Raw genomic sequence first — 20,308 nt, 5'->3', positions numbered from 1 at the left:
AAGTCGTCCTGCCTGTTCCTGCCCATTTCCCAAGCAGCACTATGAGGGGTCACTTCCGCTTCCAAGATGGTGGACCATCCTGGCCCAGAGTCAGCCCTGATGGCTCTCCCTGGAGGATTTGCTGGGGTCTGCTCTGAAGGCTTGGAGCTCAACCCAGGGACCTAAGCAGGCACGTACGGGTGAATGTGTGTGTGCATACACATAGGCGCATGGGTGCACGTATGCATGGGTGCACATGTGCATGCAGGGGTGCGTGTGTGTGTAAATGCCTATAGGCATATGGGTGCATGTATGCATAGGTGTGTGCATGCGTGCATGTGTGCATATGTGGGTGCCTGCATGTATGCACAGGGGCATTGGGGGAGATAAAAACACAAACTCAGACTACCTGAGTGTGGCACAGTTGTGTTCTTGGGACAGGTCACTTTGCTTCTCTGTGCCTCAAAAGCCACCTGCAAAATGGACATACCAATAACATCTATCCCATACAGGTATCTGATGCTGAGTGAAGGGATGCTTGGAAAGTGCTGAGGACAATGCCTGGCACCTGGGTGGTGCTTGAACAATCTGAGCTACCATTATAGTTATAGCAGTGTCCAATCCGCCTCCCTGAAAGATTTAACTCCTCACCTGCTGCTCCCTGGATCACTGGCAGAACCCTAGGGGCCAGGCTGAGGTCCTACTTCACCAGAGAGGCTCAGGGACATGGAGTGACTCAGCTGGGGAAGGTCCTGCCATTCCCAGAGCCCAAGGGATGGGAAGCAAACTAGTTCCTTCCAGGTTGAGATGTGCATCTCAGGTGGGTGGGCCACCTCAAGGGAGTCTGCCAGGGACTGTGGGGATACTGGGAGGAGGAATAGCTCATAGTACTATGGGGGGCAGGAAGTGTGAGCACAGGGGCTCTCCATAGGCCTCTGGGACCCCCACCTCACCCGGAGGCTCTGCTGACTTTGGCCAAACCAGGGCCTTGGGACCATCTTCCTCAGTATCCTCCTTAACTCACTTCAACTGGCCCCAGACTCTGGTCAAATAGAACTGCCTGCTGCCTTTTCCACATGCTCCACCATTTTCTTCTTCTGGGACTTTGCTGAAGCTCTTCCCTTCACCTGGAATGCCAAATCCTACACATGCTGCTGGCCCAGCCATACTGACATTGGGCAGGCCACTTTACCTTAAGATAACATCTTAAATTAAGGTGTTATCTCTGTGCCTCTCTCTCTCTTCATCTGTAACATGGGGGAGTTGGACTTGCTGATCTCTAAGCTCCCTTCCAAAGCCTAATTTAAATACCCTCCCCCAAACCCCTGGATGAAAATAGTCACCCTGTCCTCGAAAACCCCGAAGTTTCTTGAGGGTGAGTGGTTCCGAGTTGGATTGATTCCTGTTTCCCTCTAGTGGGTGATGGTTGAACAGTTGGACAGAATGAAATGAGCAGCCCTTGGGAGGCATTTGTGTTTTATTTATTATTTATTTATTTATTTATTTTTTAGATGGAGTCTAGCTCTATTGCCCAGGCTGGAGTGCAACGGCACAATCTCAGCTCACTGCAACCTCTGTCACCTGGGTTCAAGTGATTCTCCTGCCTCAGTCTCCCAACTAGCTGGGACTACAGGCGCATGCCACCATGGCTGGCTAATTTTTATACTTTTAGTAGAGACGGGGTTTCACCATGTTGGCCAGTCTGGTCTCCAACTCCTGACCTCAGGTGATCTGCCTGCCTTGGCCTCCCAAAGTGCTGGGATTACAGATGTGAGCCACTGTGCCCAGCTGGTATTTGTGTTTTAAAACAGACCCCTGGAGTCTAGGAGAAGACACTTCCCCCCGTCAAAAATGAAGTGCTGATGGCTGAACTACAGCATCCTTGGGCAGAGGGTGAGATACTAGGGCAGGGAAGAAAGAGAGGTTCCAAAGTCAAACAACCACATAGACAGGGTCCTCCTCAGCTCTGCCCATTTCCTGGGGGCCCCAGGGACACCCTCCCCAAGGCTACTCCTCTGCCCCCATCCCAGCTCAGCACTCTCCCAGGCCCACTGCCTCTTCACCCTCCAGCAAAGCTCCTCTGACCTGACCTGACACCACTTGCAAGCCTCCTGCAAATGAGGCAGTTGAGTAACCTGTACACAGTTACACAGCCCAGGACTTCCACTGCCCATCCTAGTGCTCCCTCCACAACCATCATCAACCCTCTGGGCCCTCCAGGCCAGCGTGACTCTGCCATCACCATCCATCTGTTGATTTGGAGGTGAGGGTATCCAAGCTAGACAAGGGTGAGATCAACCTCACCTCCGACCTTCACCAAAGTCTCCCGCCTTTCCTAGCACTCCCTGGGATTTCGATCTGGGGCCCCAGATGGAGAGGTTTGCTGTGACTTTGCTGTTTCAGTTCTCCCCTGCCCTGTGTCTGCAGCACACCTTCCACAAGCAAAGCCACTAAATCACTTTTATAGGATTTGAGGTTCTTTCTACCCAGCAAGTTCCCCGCCAATAGGAAATGTCTTCCACGGTCTAGGGAAGACAGGTTGGCTGGAATGGCTGTTCATTAGAAGAAGATTGATGGGGCCACTGATCCAATTAACATGTTATTGACCCTTCCCTTAATATAACTGGCCAAACAGCTCAACCTCAGGCTCAAGGCAGTTTACTCAGAGCTCGGGTCCCATTTGTAGGGAGAGCAGACTCAGTCAGTTCCACCCCACCCACAGCACCCGGGGGTAACAGAGAAGCCTCTTTCCCATCAAGGAGAGGTGAGACCCTCACCTCCAATCCCATAGGCAAACAGTATACCAGCTCACATGGATTGAGAGCTTCCTATGTGCCAGGCACTGTGCCAACACTCTATAGGCACAATTTCAATAATCCCATTAGTCCCATTTTATAGAGAGGAAAACTAAGGTTTAGAAAAGTTAACCTGCACAGGATAACCCAGGAAGCTGTAAATCCAGTACTCAAACCCACCAACTAATAATAATAACAGCAAACACGTACATCATACCTACTAAATCCTTGCATTGCTCTAGATCACTGCTAAGCAATGGAAATAGAATACAGGCCACATATGCACTGTAATCTGAAATTTTCCAGTAGCCACATTGAAACAAGCAAAAATAAGCAGGTGAAGTTCATCTTAATAATATATTTCATTTAACCAAATATGCCCAAAATGTTATCATTTCAACATGTTACCCATATAAAAATTATTGGAATGATACATTACTATTTTTCTCATATTAAGCTTTCAAAAGCTGGTGGGTATTTTAGTCTCACGGTCCAACTCAATTTGGACAAGCCACAGTTCAAGTGCCCAAGAGCCAGAGGAGCCAAGTGGTTGCCCTATTCCACTGTGTGGGTCTAGATGCTTTGTGTATATCCATTCATCTCTTCTTGGTTAGTTCTACCAGGTGACTGTTTTTGTCATCATCCCTCTTTAACAGATGAAATACCTGAGAATCAGAGAGGTAAGGGGACGGGGTATGGTCACACAGCAGGTGACTGGGATTTGAACCCTGGCAGGCAGGCTGTGGAGCCTGTGACCTCACCCCAGTGCTGCCCTACCTGATCCTACCATGCAAGCGAGGCAGCCGCCCTCACACTGGAACCTGTGAGGCTCCAGGAGGGTCTCCAGCTCCCAAAACATCCCTCTGCTCTAGGATACATGGCCCCGACAGGTCTTTAAGACACAAAGGCAAAAGCTGCTGTCCCCAAAAAGCCCCAGAGACAGTCCCCAGGGTGAGTTTTGCCTCCCTCAGTGGGATTAGAAGGACAATAACTGCCACCACGTACCAGGGGCTTATGATTTGCAAAGCCAGTGCCAGGCTTTTGACATTTGTTATTTCATGGACTCTCCATGACAATCCTGTGAGGGGGGTTGGTTTTCCCTGTCATAACCCAAGCATACTGAGCCTCGGAAAGGTTAAGTAACTTGTGCAACGTCACACAGCCAGTCAGTGGCAGGGCTGGGAATAGAACCCATGACTGCAAGACTCTAAAGCCCAGACTCTGTCCTTTAATAGCTAAACAGACCCCAACACTGATTCAAGATCACTGCCTCCCAGAACCCAGCCCCACTGTCCAAAGCTGTAACCCTAGCTCTTCACTTGGACGGTTACTTTGTGCAATTTCCAGCACCTCCTGAAGACACCTTGCTCATCTCCATCGCCTCCTGCACTGTCCCTGGTCCCACCCATGGCTGACAGTGGGTCCTCACCATCTGTCCTGTCTCTGCCTGCATGGCCCTGCCTCCTGTCCATCTGTGTCTCTGTTCCCCAATTCCTGAAATGTTCCACTTTGTCCACTGCCTAAAGTCCCACTGTTACCCCCTTGGGTTAAGAATTCCCCTTTCTTACATAAAGCACAACAAATACCCCTGAAAGAAGCTATAAATCAAGCACTCCTCTGTGAGAATTCTTTTGACAGAACTCTGTCCCTCCCAGAGGCCCACTTGTAGGAACTGGAAGCCTAATATAAAAGGAAATAAGGAATTAACTTCAATCAGAGTTGGATGGGCCCATAGAGATAGTCCAGTCCATCCCCCTCATTTCACATACAGGGAAACTGAGACACAGAGAAGTGGATGACCCGAGATACACACTCAGGACTGTGGCTCCTACAACAGTGCCCCTTGCCCTGTTAGAGGTGGTGAAATGTTCACTAGCAAGAGGGATCCACCTGCCCTATGCTCAGAACCTTGCTCCAGGGAGAGGCCCCAGGGCTCAAAGGTCTTGGCAAAGAATGTGCCCTCAGCTTCAGCAGGTGGGCAAGAAGGAGAAGCGTGGAGCCCTCTGAGGGCAGATGAAATCAAAACCAGGAAGGCAGCTGACCTTGCCCTGCTTCTCGTCCAGGTCTGAAGGGCTCCCCTAGCCAGGCTCACCCCTCATCCCATGATGCAGGAGAGGGTGTAGAAGTAGCGCCCACAGAGAAGCAGCAGTCTTTACCTCCCAGCAAGCCTGAGATGCGGGGGTGATGGCCACCCGCATTTTAGAGATGAGGTGACTGAGGCTCAGAAAGATGAATGGCCTGGCCAAGGCCACACAGCTGGGGTGTTGCCAAACCCGAAGCCTAGGTTTCTGCCCCTGCCCTAGATGGAGAACTAAAGACTCCCAGTCCAGGGTGCCCTCCACAACCCCATGCTGCTCTGAAAAGCCTGACTCTGAAGGTGAAGGAAGAGGTCTTTGTAGATATAATCAAGTTAAAATGAAGTTATAATTAATTAGGGTGGGGCACTTATAGTATAGAGCCTTATAAGGAGAGAAAATATAGAAACGGACAGAGCCACACAGAAAGAACCATGTGAAGATGAAGGAAGAGATTGGAATGATGCATCTGCAAGTGAAAACACGTCAAGGATTGTTGACAATACCAGAAGCTAAGAGAAAGGAATGGATCACATTTTGTCCTAGTGCCTTCAGAGACAGCATGACCTTGCTGACTCCTTGATCTGAGACTTTTTAACTCATCTGGTTTGTGCTAATTTGTTATGGCAATCCTTGGAAACTACACATCTTGTGATATATATGACACATGTATAAAAAACGTTATTGCCAGAAAGTTTGGTGTTAGCATATGTTGTTTTAGTCATATATTTCTCAGAAAAAAATACCCTCTATTGCTTTCTATATTACTTCAGGCTATATTAAGTTTTAGAATTTTTAAAAGGTTATTATTTCTTTTTATATAATATATGGCTTAAACAATTCCAAATCTGTTATTTAGAAAAACTCATTCTTTTATAATTAGTATTTTAAGCATCATTTCTTTCTTATATAACAAGAATATGCATGAAAGAGTTAGTGAAAGTACATCCATACGATCTGCAAAACTGTAAAGTTTAAATACCTTGAGAATGGGTGACATGGCTAAAGTTTACCTAAGCATCTTTGTAAATGTTCAAAGGTCTTACCATAGCAAGCCTGGCAATCATTCCATGCTTTGAGTGTGTATTTAATGAGACAACTCTGATTTCTAGTGATCTTAGCAGAGAAAAGTCGTGTCAGCTTACTCATTGTGCTTTGATTTGTGACAAGATGCAATCTACCTTTCCTGAAACTTCTTCTTACTTTAATAATCTTTGGTATTTATATTGTCAGGAAAATAACAGAGAATCGTCTGTGAAAAGGCTATGCTAATCTATGCAAAAATACAAAATTGATGTGACTATACCTCTGGACTGCAATCATATACTTAGAAGGGACCTATAAAAAATCATAGATAGAGATCTTACTAAAGGAACCCACAATTGATTATAACTTTTCTTCCAATCTTTATTTCCCAAGCTATCTTTACAAGCCCTATTCTGCTGTTCTTAGATATAGGCAATACTTCCTCACCATTAAGAAAACATTTAAGAAACTAAACAGGAGAATCTGATTTTATTCATAGTATTCTTGTTTCTCATACTTTAATAGACAACCTGAAAAAATAATGAGCTGTCAAATCATAGGCTTTTCTTAGCCCAGACTCTTCTTGTTAGTCAACTTTTCTACCTTCCAGTTAAATGTATGCAAGGATATAGTAATAATTAATATATGGGGAAGGGATATTTCCTTTCATTTTGTTTTATTAACATTAGTTAAAACAAAATCTTTTATAATGCAATAGGCTATTGAATATTTCCAAATGAGTTTGCTAGCTTTTATTCATAATCATACCTTGCAAGTTGTAATATCAAAATGCCACTTGAAAAATACACTTCTTAAGTATAAAAATATACTTCTTAAGGCATTAAGAGTGGGAAGGCATCTTAGAAGTAATCTATTAAAGTTCTTTCAGGGTCTCTAATTCCCATTACAGATACTATAACACAACCATAACAGAATGAAAAAGCTACGAAAGACACTTGCAGGACAGTGAGACTATAAACCACAGACTGGAAGAAAATATTTGCAAAAACATGCCTTATGAAGGAACTGTCATCCAAAATATACAAAGAACACTTAAATTTTAATTTAAAAAATCCCAATTAAAAAATAGAAAAACATCCGAATTCACTACAAAAGATATACAGATGGCAAGTACGCATATAAAAATGTTCAAAATAATACTTCATTAGGGAATTACAAAGTAAAACAGCAATGGGACACCACTACACACCTTTTACAATGCCCAAAATCTAGAATACTGACAACACTAAATGCTGTTGAGAATGTGAAGCAACAGAAATTATTTCATTCATTGGTGACAGGAGTGCAAAATGGTACCGTCACTTTGGAAGACAGTTTGTCAATTGTTACAAAGCTAAACATACTCTTACCATACAATTCAACAATTGCATTCCTTGGTATTTACCAAAATGAGCTAAAGACACATCCACGTGAAAAGCTGTACACAGCTGTTTATAATAGCTTCATTCATAATTAACACCCTTTGGAAGCCACCAAGATGTCATTCCACAAGTGAATTGGTAAATAAACTGAGGTACATCCAGATAATGGAGTATTTTTCATTGATACCAAGAAATGAGCTATCAAGCCTTAAATGAATATTACTAAGTCAATGGAGTTAACCAGAAAATACTACATACTATATAATTCCAACTATAATCCATTCTGGAAAAGGCAAAACTGTGTAAATAATAAAATAATCAATGGTTGCCAGGGCTTGCAGGCAGAGGGGAATGAACAGTTCCAGTACAGAATATTTTTAAGGCATTAAAACTACTCTGCATGATACTATAATGGTGGATAGATGTCATTTTACGTTTATCAAAACCCATAGAATGTACATCACCAAGAGTGAACCCTAGTGTAAACTGGGGTAATAAGTATGTGTCAAATGTAGCTCACAGATTGTAGCAAGTGCACCACTCTGGTTCGGGGTGTTAATGATAGGGAAGCTCTGTGTGAGGCAGGGAAGGCAGGAAGTAAATGAGTACTCCTCTACCTTCCAATTAATTTTGCTGTGAACATAGAACTGCTCTAAGAAACAGTCTATTTAAACAACAACAACAAAAATAAACAAAATATGGTCCTTATAACTTATACCACAACTTCTCTTAGGAGGTAATTGTCTCCGTTTAAGAAAATAAATGTGTAAACTTTTAGGAGTACAAGTTGAACCCCTAAGGCATGAGTTGAGAAAAATCAGCAAATAAGAGAGATGGCTAAAACTTTTCAATATTATAAATGTTCAGACTGTAAGGGTGAAGGAGAGAAGAATGAAAAATAGCATGAGAGGGAAAAGACTAAGGTGGGTGAACTAAATGGTGGAGGAGTAGCTAAGGAGCTTTTAAGACAGAAATGTGTATGTTCCTTTTAGAAGGTGTTTGTATTCATGAACTGTTAAGGATCTCCATCTTTACCCTCATCTTACCACAACCAGTACTGATATTTAAAACATTTAACATGTCACAGAGCATGGACAATCATCAACCAAGATAGACACACTGAGCAACTGAATGGACAATGGACAACAGCCATAAAACCAGTTTGGCCTTTTCACTGCCTATGACCTAAATGACAGCCCTGAATTTACCCTCAGACTGTCACGCATAAATGAAAACAAAAAAAATCACTGCCATTTTGCACATGTCTAAGGGGTACAATTTACCTTGGTTTTTTTTTTCTGTTTTTGTTGTTGTTGTTGTTGTTTTGGACAGACTCTTGCTCTGTCACCCAGGCTGGAGTGCAGTGGTGCAATCACAGCTCATGGCAACCTTGAACTCCTGAGCTCCAGTAACCCTCCTGCCTTACCTACCATGCCCATCTATTTTTTTTTAATTTTCTGTAGAGATGAAGTCTCACTATATTTCTCAGGCTGGTTTCAAACTCCTTGCGTCAAGCAGTCGTTCCAGTCTTGGCCTCCCAGAAGTTTGCCTTGTGCTGTGTATGAATAGGAACAACATTCCCCGGAATGTGGGATCTTGTGACCTTGAGAGGAAGGGGCCCTAGGACCTCAAGATCTGGGGACCTCAAGATCCTGCTTACAGCTCTGCACAACCAAGGGGCATTAGGCAGGTCACTTCACCTCTGTGAACCTTGGTTTCTTGTCTGTAAAATTATAGAACTGGAATAATTTCTTATACCCCTTCCCATTTTAAAGATGTTTTATGTTAACTGGTATTTTTTTTCTTCTTGCCATTAAGTTCTAATTTCACATGTCTATCAAAATGTCCTTGATATTATGAGCTCCCAATGGACAAGAATTTTTATCTGTAGATGGGTCTTTTTGTGCGGTGCTCAGCATAGTGACATGTGTAATTAAATGCCTTGGAACAACTGACGGCAGGTGATGACAGTGCAGTGCAGTGCAGAAGGAAGGTGGCTTCCTTTCACCACCATTTCATTTCTCTCCAGAACGATGATAAAGATCATAGGCCACTGGTAAGTCTTTAGTCCCAGTCCAGAGAGGTAGACACTAACATTTGTAAATGTCCTCACCCTGAACTATAATAAATCTATACAGTTACCCATGTTTATTAAGCTCCCATGTGTGTACAAATGATAAGAAATTAGTCATCAGAGTTGATATTCATTGATATTTATTTGCAATGTGCTAGACTTGATACTCAGTGTTTTGCATGCATTTTTCTCATTAAATCCTCACAATTATGAAGTGGGATATTATCATCACCATTTTATAGATGAGGGCATTGAGGCTCAGAAAAAGCTTGTTCACAGCCACACAACAGTTAAGGAATGGAATCAGGATTTAAACCTAAGCATTTTCATCTTAGATCAACTTCAAAAATAATATCCTGTGCTCAATATTGTGAGGGACTCAAATAGATATCAAGCATCCTAATATACAACCTTTTTGCAGTTTTCAATAGCATATGAGATTACACATTAATAAACATTACAAAATAATACATATGTTGATACAAAATTACAGGAAGGCTCATATACTGCTTTCAATCTTAACTGAGTTTCAAATGGTTGGTACGTATAATTAATTTCATCAGACAGCACATGATAGGTGGTCGTTTTCTATGATAGTTTTGTAAATTCCTGTGGAGATGGTGGGAGTCATGAATACCTTGAGAGTGACTCTGATCCTAGATCTGAGGGAGAGGGAAGGTTATTGCTGGACAAGAATACCATGAATTAAAAACTAGAGTTAGAAATACACCAAGTAGATTTGTGGTTGTAGTGACTTGTCTGAGATCCCCCATCCTACCCTTCTGTATAGCAATAAAAGTTTAAACATATTTTTTTACAAATCAACTTTAGCATGATATGATCCTTGGCAGTTACTTTCTGCACACAGGTAAGGTAACCATGTCTGGTACCTGGCAGGCACAGACACTGGGCATCACTGACATGACTTGTTGATTGAGAGCACAGACTTAGGGCTGCTTTGCTTGGGGTCCAAATCCCACTTCTGTCCCCTAGGGGCTGCGGGATTAGGTTGAGTCATTTCAACTCCACATCTGAAACAGGATAGCAATTACACCTCCATCCCAACCATAGCCAGACATCCTAGCCATCAACTAACTTTCATTAATTTTACCGTTTTAACCAAATTGAGATAGATGTGATCTACCATGTCATTGGTAGAAGCTATCTGTGCTTGGTAACTAAGACACCTGGACAGAGCAGTTTCAGCATTATGCTTTGTGCATTCATTGAGGCAAAATATATCCTCAATGATTGCCGAACCAGAAGTCTAATTTAGGTTCTGGACACTGCTAAATGCTAAACTATCTTGAGAGCTATAGCTCTTTCAATGTTTGAATTTGCCACATGAAGTAAAATTTCCCAATGGCCTTCAGGTTTCACAAAAGCACACCATTAACCTCCTTCTAGAGAAGGCATCTTTTTCCCTCCTTTGTTACTGGGTTTAACACAGCATCACCAATACAGGCCTGTTGGATCAGTCAGCTGCTCATTGCTGTAATTACAAATCAAAAAGCTGATCCTAGGCTACACACAGAAGGGTTTCATTCAACCAAGCACATCTCTTGCCTAATGGAACAGGTCTCATCAATGCAGTCAGCAAACTTCTTTCCATTTCCCATTCTAGTCTCAGGATCTATCAGGCTTAGGACTGAGAATCTCCATTTTTGTAACTACCCAAAAGAATGAATAGCTTGGTCCTGCTTCTTTGGGGTGGCTTGTGACTATGGTTGGAGATTTCTCCCAGTAGAAGTGAGGCAATGACTAAAGAACCTCTGACTTGGGGAAGCTATGACTGGGGGAAGCTATGATTGGAAGGGGACACTTTGAAATCGCAGTTCCCTCCTCAGCAATCAGAGCTCCTTCCTCTGAGTTAGAAGGCTCAAGTCCTCTCATCAGGTGTCTGGAGGACTCACTTTGCCTTTTGCATTAGTCAGATCTATGTTATGCACCATTTACTTCCCAGCTCATGGGTCCACTTTTTTTGCAGAGGAGGGTGAATGGCGTAAGACAAAATTAATGTCTGGAAAGGGACCTTAAATTCTAGACAGAATGGTAATCTTTCACCACCCACACTCCTTGAAGTTAGAAGAACTTTACTATACATATTATTTTTCTGTTTGTAGATAAGAAACAAGGAAGGGGAATAAAAATTTAAAAAAATAAGGAAGGGGAAACAGATGAGGTCTTTAACTCCCTTGGAGAGAGCAGCTAGGATTGCATTTCATAAACCTTTTATTGTCAGGCAGCTTAGGAATCTGCACTATGTGCAATGAGCTAGTACAAATAGGGATTGATTCTCTGTAAACTGCCCCCATGCACACCTGTCACCTTACCCAATGACAGACAATAAGTCCAGTAAGCTCACTGTGGGACCTGGCTGCCCTGATGTCCAAATCCCCGCTGAACCCTGACAGGAGACATAGGAGAGGGGATGCATAATCACTCATTCATGGTGGGCCAGGCTTGAAGGACTGGCAGACAGAATGTCACCATGAGGAGGAGGAGGTGGGTGTGTGAGTGCCTGTGAGGGAGGAAGGGGTGTGGAGGCAGTGTTTTTTATTCCTCTCAGCTATTATGGAAAGAATTGCAGGAGCTTAAATCTAAAGAGCAGTGCTGAAATAATGTTCAGGACTTAACAAAAGCCGCTGTGCTGCTGCCATCCACCTGCTGTGGCCTGCCTCTGCTGAGGCTCCATGTGGTGGGTGATCTTACATGCCCAGAAGCTTGGAGGAGCCTGCCCCAAGGGAAGAGGAAGCCAGCCTGCCCTTGTACATCTGGGGTTGGGCAGGGCTCAGCTTTGACTTGCAATGCCACTTCAGGGAGGGTGAAAACCACGGCAGCAAGAAGGCAGCCTCCTACCTTAAAGGGACTCTCCCTGGAAAGGGAGAGCTGCAGCCATCTTGGATGGGGCTCTGAGCATAGTCACTTTGGATAGGAATGGAATGGGTCCAGGCACAGGTATTCACATCTAAATTATGTGAGTCTATTTTGAGAATTTGACTTAGAGCAGCAGATTTTCTGATTTATCGATAAGTTGCCAAACTGATATTAAAATGAAAGTGTAATTGTTAACAGCCCAGAAATTAAGGACATAGGGATGTAAGTCCAAAGTCCCACAAAAGGAGAGTTTTCATTGTTTTCTAATTGAATTACAGGCATAGTCATCTGGCCTTGATTTATATTTATCACCTTCCTCTCAAAAAGAACTACCATAGAGCAGTATAAGGGAAGTAATTTAAGATTTAAAATCAGAAGACCTTTATTCGAGTCTAATTCCATTGATCAAGTTCAATCCAGTAATGCTCAATGTTCTCATGTCATCTCATCCCAACTCATCCTTAAAGTGAAAATAATAGTATCTACTGCACAGCATTGTTGTAGATTCATTAAAATGAAGGTTTTAAGTGTCCCAGTATGGTGATCGGCATGTGGACACATTGGCTCCTTGTCTCTATGATCAGCTTTCTTGAAAAAACCAGTCAGTGTGCTGGATAATATTCAACAAGAACTTCACCGTGTGTTTCGGTGCCTTCAGGATGCTTACTGTCAGAGATTTTTTCCTGGATCTGTAGTAGACAGAGTGACTATTGCATCTGGATCCCCAGAACACTGGGAATCAGTTGGATGTGGTTGGAGTGGGCACCGCTCTACTCTTGGCATAAGAGTGGGCACAGGCCCCTGGCCTGGTCAATCAGTTTCTTTCCCGAGAAATTTCCAGGTGCTTTGGGGAAAGAGGTACTGCAGCTACAGGATGTCTTTCCTAACACACGGAGAACTCTGCAAAGAAATGGAGTCAACAAAAAGGAAAGAAAGAGCAAGAGGAGAGGCCATCATTGAAAGGAGGACATGCCATGCCCAGAACCAGACACCCACCCTTTGGAATTCCTGATCCCTTATTTGCTTAAGTTAGTTTGAGTTGAGCTTCTGTCCCTCACACCTGAGAGAATCTGAATTAAAAGTGTGCATCTGGAGGGCCATGAGTAGAAATGACCTTACTTTCCTGCTCTTCCCACATGACTTTCCCTGATACAATGAAAATGTCTAGATAGTATGTGACACTTGTGGGAGAGAATGCCTCAGGCAGATATGTAAGCATCTGAAGCCGTTTACTTAAAAAAATAAAACCAAGTAGCCAGTGTTGATATGAAATTGGAATGAAAATAAGGTCATAGATGAAATCACAATGGACCAAATCCTTCTTCTTCTAAAGGTTGGGGCTCTGGAAGTGGGGAGCTAAATACCACTTAATGAACCTCTTCTGTGTGAGCATTCTGCATGTCATTTTATTTAACCTTTACAGTCTTTCTAGAAGATAAATACTATTATCCTTAATTTGCAAGTAAAGAGGTTAACTAACTTATCCACAGTTGTGCAGGTAGTAACTGGCCAAGTGTCTGAACACCCAAGAACCTGCTCTTTCTCTTATAGTATATTTGGCTATACTTTAAGTGAAACTGGGACTCAGAAGGAAAAGATGATGGTAGTCTGGCATGGTCAGTGAGAATTCTCAGAACAACAATGGTCTTGATCAGTTTGGAATGAAAGAAAGTGGGAACTTATTTAAACTGAAGGGAATGGCATGGCAAAGGCTGGACATGAACATAAAGCTCTGTGGAAATCGGCATGATCCAACGTGGATGAATTTGAGGCTGTGGTTCAAGAGTACTGAGAGTTCACAGAGTTTGGGCCTAAACTAGAGAGTTTTGAATATCTATACAGTTCAAACTGAATTTGGGATCACTGCTCTTGATTCTGAGTGAGAAAGTGAAAGCAATAAAATTTGATATTTCTGAAAGTTTATACAGTGGAATGGATGGTTAATTAAGTCATTCCCCTAGAGAAGCCTCTCTTGGCCCTCTGGATGTGGACTACTTCCCATCTTGTGCTAATCTCTAGTCTAGTTTGGCAGACTGTAGGACAGTGGTTTAGCCCTGTCCCCTCCCCATACATCACATGTATGAGTAGCTCTGGTGCATGTGTGCCCTAGAAACCTCTTATTTGCAGGCTGCTACCCACTAGCCAGTTGAACAGAATACAGTGCAATGGTAGTAGAGGTCAGGCTTCAAGGAAGGTGGGGAGATTCTGGGGGGTACCTGAAGCAGACCCACTTCCCTACATTGAGGCTGATAACACAGCTTATTTGACAGTTAAGTGTCACTTTACTGCTTTTGGCCATTTCTATCCATGGACATATGTAGTTTGAAGACTTTATAGGGAGGAACAGTATGGTCTAGGAAAGGATTTATATTTTTTCAATGATTTGACTTGACGCTATCTTAATACTGTCTAAAAACACGTTGAACTCCACCAGCTGAATTTGGAGGAAGACTCTGAAATACAGTTCATGAACCCTTCTATGAGTATCTCACACTGTCATTTTACACTCAGAAGTGGTGTCCAGAGAAGGGCAATCGCATGCTTAGGTTCATACAACAGAACTGGGAATAGAATCAACTCATTTGGCCCTTGTCCAGTGTTGTTTCTTTTATTCCAGAACGTGTCTGAATACCTTCAGTTTGATTGGATGGCCCCTTGTGAAGAATCCTCTGACCAAGAAATTCACTCTGGCTTGTTTATCCAAAATTGTACTCTTTGTAACTGCAAGTTCTAAGTCTTTAAAAATGCAACCATGCTTTTTATAAAGATGGACAAATTAAGCTGTGGCCTGTCACTGAAAGCTCAGGGTGAAGGGGTTGCAGCTTCCTTAGAAAGCAAAGGTGATAAAAGCAGTGAGACCATGTATAGTGGGACCAGAAGATCCCTGGAACCCTGGACAGGGTATGGGCTTATGGAGTATGGGGAAAGGGGAAGTGAGGATGAGAATAGAAACCTGAAAGACTGGATTTGACAACAACAATGACCGACGTGGTCCTCTTTGTGATTCTGATGGTTGCTTTTCCAGAGAGAAGATAGGAGAGCTGGCAGCAGGAGGGCATGGGGTAATGCTCTTATCATACACCCAACTTGTCCATGTGCTGCCCCCACCAAAAGCTATGCTGATGACTTTTACAGGGGTGGGAGGAGATAAGATTCCTCGAGGAGGGGATCAGTGGAGTCTCTGTGGGAAGTGACTAGCCCAGGCAGCAAGGGCTGTTCATTACAGACATTTGACTGATTCTAACCCACGGTAGAATATAGACAAGACACATAAATGCTTAAAATCAAATCATGTGTCATGCTGAAGAATAATGGTACTTTCTGCTAGGGATATGTATATATGTTTAATTTCTGAGTGAATTAAGTGCCTATAAAAGGTGTTGAACTGGCAGCCTAGAAAGCTGGAGCCCTTGATTTATGCCCAGAAGAGGAAGGAGGGAGACAGTTACCTGAATCATTCTGAAATGCTCTGAGCCACCCACCCATACCTATACACTCTGCCCTTTGTCTCACTAAGAATTGTGATTCGTTGCCCACTGTGCAAGTCCTTCCTGCCATTCTGCATGGGCTTCAGATTAGGCTGAGATCAAAGCTAAATGGTAGGGAAAGCAAGTTAATGAATGTTAGGGCCCTTGGCAAAGTATTCTGTGACCATGATATCTGAACAGATCTAACCACAAACACATGTATATCTCTAAGTTGCATTTATATTTTCAAAGTGCATTTACATGTCCTACTTCATAATCTTCTTATTAAATATGTGCTCATCAGTGCTTGTTATTGTCATTTTTGTTTTAGGGTGGGAGACTGAGGCATAGAAAATGATAGCATGCTACATCTGGAAGTGATCTTAGAAAAGTAACAGGATGAAAAATAGAACCTGGATTTCCTGACTTTCCCTGAAAAGAGAAACCCCCAGCCAAAAACAATGAGGCAGCAGCGAAGGGGTGGTGGGAACCAATGTGTCCTAACACCCTAGGCTCTTCTCAATGTTCAGGAATCGGTCATCTTTATTTACTACATAACATAAAAGAGGGCCAGGCACGGTGGCTCACGCCTGTAATCCCAGCAATTTGGTAGGCTGAGGAGCGGATCACGAGGTCAGGAGATGGAGACCACCCTGGCTAACACGATGAAACCCCGTCTCGACTAAAAATACAAAAAATTAGCCGGGCGTGGTGGCGGGTGCCTGTAGTCCCAGCTACTTGGGAGGCTGAGGCGGGAGAATGGCGTGAATCCGGGAGGCGGAGCTTTCAGTGAGCCGAGATCGCACCACTGCACTCCAGCCTGGGCGACAGAGTGAGACTCCGTCTCAAAAAAAAAAAAAAGAACATAAAAGAAAACATGCACAGATAACATAATGACAATGATAAAAACATTAATAAAAACACCTTCTGAAAGAAGAAAGTCCCTGCAGTTAGTTTAGAGGCCTAGAGGCAGAATAGATGGCATGGCCATTGAGGGAAGGCAGACCTGGCTTCTTCCCCCAGTATATGTGTCTCCGTGTATACACAGCTTTTACTCACAGGACACTTAAGCTCTCTGAGCCTCAGATGCCCCATTAGTGAACATGGGAAGAAAAACAACCTCACACGATTAAACACAGCACACATGCAAGGCAACTGGCACTCAAGATGCTCAAAGCATATATTAGGCCTCCTACTAGAGGAACATTGTTTTTTTCAATTAAGCAGAGATATATGATTATTTTTGGATCTAGGAAAATGGCATGAATTAAATAGTCCCAGGATTTATGTTTGATATCAAAGAGAACTTGTTGGATATCCTGATGAGAAATATGTAAAATAATAATATTTCTATCTTTTCCTATGACTCTTACTGAAATCAGTAAAGGTGGACACAGAGTTTGACAGAGAGAGCCATGAGGAATGACCTCTCCACATATCATATGGAAGCACTGAGAATGTGTGCAAGGGTTGGGAAGACAGAGCAGTGCTGTGCGTAATCCCCAAGAGGGAAGAAGAGAGCATGGACTCTCAGAAGAATGGATATTGGCACTCAGCACCAGGAAATATTTCAAACCACTCTCCCAGAAGAAAATTGCAATAAATAAACCCAACATTTACAGGGAGGCTAGCAGAAAATTTCAAATGCAAAGATGAACACATAACCAAAAATTACCAATCATTTGAAAGAGACTGATACTTGAAAGAGAGGCATAAAGCACAATAATCAGAAGAAATTGACATGCCAAGAAAACAAAGTTAAAAGGACAGTTGATACAAGAATTTGGAATAAGTGTGCTTAATTACCAGAGTGATGTGAGAGGATATTGCAGCCATACTTAGACTTAACTAGATATTTGTTAAATTTAAAATGTGATATGTGAAGTAAAGAAAAACTTGAGGGACACACTAAAGATCAAAATGAAAACAAACTGCAGAGATAAAATGTTAACTCAAGAATTCTTGCAGAATATAGAATAAAAGGAAAGTGTGATCGAAATTATGAAAGAAAAGTTAACAGATGTTCGATCTCAGGTCTAATGGGCCATTAAAAGTTGCCAAGGATGATGAAGATAAAAAGATCTGCAAAAAATTTCATAATAACAAGGATGAAGAGAAAAATGCTACAAAGATCCACAATTATACTAACTTTGACATCAGACATCTCATCAATGACATTGGATGCATAAAGAGAATGAAACAGTATCCTCAAGGCTAAAAAGAAAAATATTTTTCACCTAATTCTATAGCAAGTAAATGTATCATCTATTTAGGAAGAAAAAATATATACTTAGTCTAATATTGGTCCCCTCTGAAAGAGCTACCAAAGACTTTACAAGAAAAAGAAACAAATCGAGTAGTGACGAGTAGGTTTTAGAAACAATATTGGTTAAAGAAACCAAGATAACAAACAATATTGCCTAATTGTGAGTGAGGCAATATGTCGACATGAACTGTTGACACATGCAATAACTTGGATGGACCATCACGGACATTACGCTGAGTGGGAGAAAAAAGCCAATCTCAAAATTTACTCCCATGCATAAATAGTAGTAGTTGGGGTGGTGACGGCAATAGTTGCTGATTACTTAGTGCTTAAACTAAGTGCCAGAAGCTGTTTTTAAATGTTGTACATGTATTAATTCATTTAATCCTATGAGTACTTAGCACGGTACTAATAAGACTTGTGATCTTCAAAACTAAATCTTACAGGGTCTGGGCATCCAGGCTTAGAAGAGAGATGAATTTAGATTTATGTTTCAAAGCTGAAGTAACAGTCACATGACAAACATGAAGGTTCCAGAGGGAAGGGCATGAGGCATGAGAGAAAGTTTCCAATATGTAGTCAGTAAAATAGTATTCAGCACTAAAGAAATCAGCTATCAAGCCACGAGAAGACAGAGAAACTTAAGTCTGTATCACTAAGAGAAAAGCCAATCTGGGACAGCTACACATTGTATGATTTCAACTATATGACATTCTGTAAAAGTCAAAACCATGGAGACAGTAAGAAAGCCAGTGGTGACCAAGGGTTAGAGGGGAAAGAAGGATTAATAGGCAGAACTATTCATATACGCCCATATATTCCTTTTCATGTTACAGGCATTTGGCATAGCAGAAGTTACAGCAACATTTACTGTATTGGTGAATTAAATAATGTTTATGATAATGAAGAGTTAATGAATTATATCCCCTTTCCCTAACCCAGAGCAAATAATCCTTCCCCATTTATTAGATATCCTTTTCAAACTGATAAAAGATCCAGCTGGGCATAGTGGCTCATGCCTGTAATCCCAGGACTTTGGGTGGCCGAGGCAGACAGATCACTTGAGCCCAGGAGTTCAAGACAAGCCTGGGCAATGTGGTAAGACCCCATCTCTACAAAATACAAATTAAAAATATTAGTCAGGTGTGGCAGCATGCACCTGTAGCCCCTAGGCCCAAGGCAGAAGGATGGCTTGGGTCCAGGAGTTGGAGGCTGCAGTGAGCTATGATCACGCCACTGCACTCCAGCCTGGGCAACAGAGCAAAACCTTGTCTCAAAAAAAAAAAAAAAAAAAAAAAAAAAAAAGAATTCTCAATCACCCACCAGTTTTCTGCATGGTGTCCCCTGACAATGTGTTCTCTTGTTTGGAGTTGTCGTGAGACTTCAGATTTTCTGAGGAAAGCCTATCCATAGAGTAACTTGTGGTGTTTTTATGCTATGACTTCAAGGACCACAGCTGTTTCAGAGCTAAGAGGTTTTTCCCTCCCAAGGGTCACCAGTAACACAGCGAGAGAAGGAATCTCAAAGAATACCCGAGAAACACCCAGTTAACAGAGGCTGTGGAATTATCTAATTGTCATCTAATTGCACTACTCTTTATTGCCTCTTCAAATCTACACCCCAAGATAAGCCAACTGACAAGGAAAACAGACTGATGAAAATAAATTTGTTCACAGACAAGAAACGAACAAGTTTTACACAGCCACAAGAGCCAGTTAAGAACTCACAGGTACTTTTCCAGCCACCCAGATGGGAGAGATTATTAAAACAGGTCAGTAAGCAAAACTATGCAGCCTGCCTTTCTCTGTCTCTAATCTTGCCAGTGGTCAGTGGAGGGCAGGGAAGAACAAAGCAAAAGAAATTAGAAAGACTGGCTGGGCGCGGTGGCTCACGCCTGTAATCCCAGCACTTTGGGAGGCCGAGGCGGGCGGATCACGAGGTCAGCAGATCGAGACCATCCTGGCTAATATGGTGAAACCCCATCTCTACTAAAAATACAAAAAATTAGCCGGGCGTGGTGGCGGGTGCCTGTAGTCCCAGCTACTCAGGAGGCTGAGGCAGGAGAATGGTGGGAACCCGGGGGGCGTGGAACTTGCAGTGAGCAGAGATTGTGCCACTGCACTCCAGCCTGGGTAACAGAGCAAGACTCTGTCTCAAAAAAAAAAAAAAAGAAATTAGAAAGACTGTGTCTGCCGAGGGTTTCTCTCAAGTCAGAGAAAGAGAAGAAAAGGGAGAGAGCTCAGAAGAAAGTGTGGGAAACAAAACAAAAAAAAACTGATAGTGAGAGCCTCTCTTACTGAAAAGGATAGGCTGGTTTTGATGGTGAGACAGCATCAAGATAAAATATTTCTCTAATAACCAATCAGC

Source organism: Nomascus leucogenys, unplaced genomic scaffold, assembly GCF_006542625.1.
Source record: "Nomascus leucogenys isolate Asia unplaced genomic scaffold, Asia_NLE_v1 Super-Scaffold_349, whole genome shotgun sequence".
NCBI lineage: Eukaryota > Metazoa > Chordata > Mammalia > Primates > Hylobatidae > Nomascus > Nomascus leucogenys.
The sequence above is the reverse complement of the archived record's forward strand: the minus strand, read 5'-3'. Positions refer to the sequence as shown.